Here is a 3,636-nt window from a genome sequence, read left to right as displayed (position 1 = left end):
ACTTTACAATGTTAATTTACATACATATCATCAATCTTTCTAGGTCAATATTCTGCCCACACTTCCTTCAATATATACCATTACTCAAGTGTCCACAAGCTGCCACAAACCATTCTTCAACATCACATTGCCGTCCCATATACCAATTTCCATCAAAGTGCATAATTCACCATATAAACATGAAATAATTCCCTAAGTTACTAAATCACCATGATTAACATTATTTCTCATCAATTATATGCACAAATACCTCATCAAAAACGTGACTCATGGCTGTCCAAAATGAAAACAACAATAACCCTTCAAACTCAAAATTTTCCTTCACCAAACTAACACCCATAACATGAACATAAACTTTAACAAAGAAATTCTCAAAAATGCAAACTTACCTTTAATTGTAACTTGTTAAACCTTCACCAAACTTCTCAAATTTGGTATCAATATCTTCCTTGTGATGTGTAGACCATTTTTTGTGAAGCTACCTAGGTGATTAGAAGTGAAATAAAGGAGAAGATCAAGCTTGAAGGCCAACGGCAATGGAGGATTTTCTTTTCCTCAATTCGGCATTGTTGAAGAACTTGGAAGAAAAGAATTTTCAGATTTTTTAATGAACCTACACCTGCCCATTTTATGTTTAATTTATCCCTTTAGTGGTCCACTTACACTTATTAAATCATATAATAAGTTAAATGTTTTATTTACACATTTTTACTCCACTTTTGGCTATTTATATTAGGTACCCCCAAATTAATTTTTCATTTTATTTTCTAAGTGTAATATTATTTATTTTTAATGGACATTTAGGTCAAAAGACAATTCGGGGTGTCAAATGACCATAATGCCCCTGTTCGGGTCGCATTCCCGATTTTTTGGTAACACCGTATTTTGTCTGTTTTTCGATTTCTCACTTTTCTTTGTACTAATTATTTAATTTTTCTTTGATCTTTCTAATGATATTTATTCTTCAATAAGGTTCTATTTAAGTCCTAAAAATGTTTTCCAGGGTTCCATGATCGTAGCTAGTCAACGGTCCACGTAGTGACTTCCTGTCTGATCACCCATCGCTAGGGTTTCCGGCTCGCTTAACTTGGTTACATTTCTTTGCTATTATTTTTCCTTTGTTTTTCTTGTATTTTCTTTTCTTGTATTTTATTATTTTATGTCTCCTCACTCACATTGAAGTGTAGTTCTAGGCATCCTAGCTGTCCGGACAAAGATCGGTCACCGAATGAGAACGCACTACCGAACTTAGGGGTGTTACAATTCTCCCCCTTAAATAAATTTCGTCTCGAAATTTTACAGCATTAGTCTCAACAAATTGTGGGTGCTGTCTCCTCATATCCTCTTCACGTTCCCAAGTAGTTTCCTAGCCTGAATGATGGTTCCACAGCACTTTAACCAGGTGTATCTGTTTGTTTCTCAGCTGCTTCACCTCATAAGCCAGAATTTTTATGCGTTCTTCCTCATATGAGAGGTCTGGATTTACTTCACTCTCTTCAACTGACAGTACATGAGATGGGTCAGATCTGTACCTCCTTAACATGGACACATGGAAGACACTGTGTATCCTTGCTAACTCTGGAGGTAATGCCAACCGATATGCCAAAGGACCCACTCTTTCCAGAACCTCATATGGTCCGATGAAACGAGGACTCAGTTTCCCCTTTCTGCCGAATCTCATAATCCTCTTCCAAGGAGAAACTTTGAGGAATACTTTATCACCCACTGCATATCTAATATATCTTCTCTTCAGATCAACATAAGACTTCTGACGGTCTGACGCAGCCTTGAGTCTATCTCTGATCAATTTGATCTTTTCCTATGTCTGCTGAACAATTTCTGGCCCAATCACCTTTCTTTCCTCTACTTCATCCCAACATAAGGGAGTTCTGCACTTTCTGCCATACAAAGCTTCATATGGAGGCATCCCTATGCTTGATTGGTAGCTGCTGTTATAAGCAAACTCAATCGAAGGCAAGTGTGTATCCCAACTACCTTCAAATTCAATCACACAAGCCCGTAGCATATCCTCCAATATCTGAATAACTCTCTCGATCGGCCATCCATGCGTGGGTGGAATCTTTGTCTTTGAAGTTCAATCTAGTTCCTAGGGCTCTCAAGACTACCCTGAATCTAGAAGTGAACAAAGGATCTCTATAAGATATAATCGATACTGGCACTCCATGCAATTTTACAATTTCATATATGTACAATCTGGCCAATCTCTCCAACTATAGTCCATTTAGAATGGCAAAAAGTGAGTAGACTTGGTTAGTCTATCAACTATAACCCATACTGTATCATGACTATTCTGTGTCTTCAGAAGTCTCATCACAAAATCCATAATTATTCGTTCCCTTACAGTGTTTCATAGGGTGTCGTTTGTATGCTAGCTTGATACTTATTATTGTATACAAATTCTGTTAGTGGAAGGTATTTGTCTCATTTTCCCTCGGATTCAAGGACAAAAGTTCTCAGTATATTCTCGAGGGTTTGTTACATTTTACAGGTTATTATTATCATTTCATTTCATTATTTACAGGAACTCAATGAGTTTTAAAATTTACCTGAATCACTTGTTTCAATTGTCCATCCGTCTGAGGATGATAAGTCGTACTGATATCTCTAAGCTTATAGCAATTACTGTGGTACAGGTAGTTCACATTATTGTAACCGAGTTACTGACTCCAGCTACCTTACAAGTGTAGTCTTTCGAGTGCTAGTTACAAGTTTTAAATTTCTGACTAAAATTTTCACATTTATTTCCAGTAATAGTACCCTATTCGGGTGCAACTGTATCAATTTATAGATTACTTACAAATATTCTTACTTATTGTACCACGAGGAAACACGTAGCTCTACACAATAATCCAGTGTCAATACTGTAATCTACAGCTTACAATACAAACATTGAGAACACTATATAGTCACTACGTTATAACCTCATGGACTAGGTTTTCTAACATCTTATCTTTCTCGAATCCACTAATATCCCAAACCGATTCTGATTACAATTTCCTTTGACAATTACTAACAGTAACATCTTTGCCCTCATCTAGAGTAATTCTATTACTGTAACTTACTTTTAGGTCCTCTTGCCTTACATTAAGTAGGCTCGCCAATTAGCTTTATAATTTACGGTATGTCAGAAAATACTTTTAGCTAACAATTCTTCCAAAATTAATGTCAACCATACTTGTTATTGTAGTTATTATCCTAAAGGACTAGTCACTAATACATCAAAATTCATTTCCATGTAAAGGAATAACAACAGAACCTATAGTTCTGACACTAACACACAACTAAGTAGTGCTGGGATCAAATAATAACTAATTGTTTCTTTCAAAAATTAAGAACTTACCAGCAGCTACATCTGAAGTTTCTGCTCCTTTTACTTGGCGCATAGTGGACTCTCCGACTGGTGCGCTACTATATTCGGGTTGATTCACTGTGTTGTAGTGGTGAGGAGTACCAACTCTATTTCTATCTTGACTCTGATTGACGGTCTGTGAACTCCGGAGAGCAGATCGAGGTGGTTTAGCACAATCTTTAGCAAAGTGTCCAAGTTTTCCACAATTGTAACAGGCTCCAGAGGCCTTATAGCATATCCCACCATGATATTTTCCACAAGTTTCA

The sequence above is a fragment of the Hevea brasiliensis genome, chromosome 8 (genome assembly GCF_030052815.1).
Source record: "Hevea brasiliensis isolate MT/VB/25A 57/8 chromosome 8, ASM3005281v1, whole genome shotgun sequence".
NCBI classification, from domain to species: Eukaryota; Viridiplantae; Streptophyta; class Magnoliopsida; order Malpighiales; family Euphorbiaceae; genus Hevea; species Hevea brasiliensis.
This window is presented reverse-complemented; position numbering follows the sequence as displayed.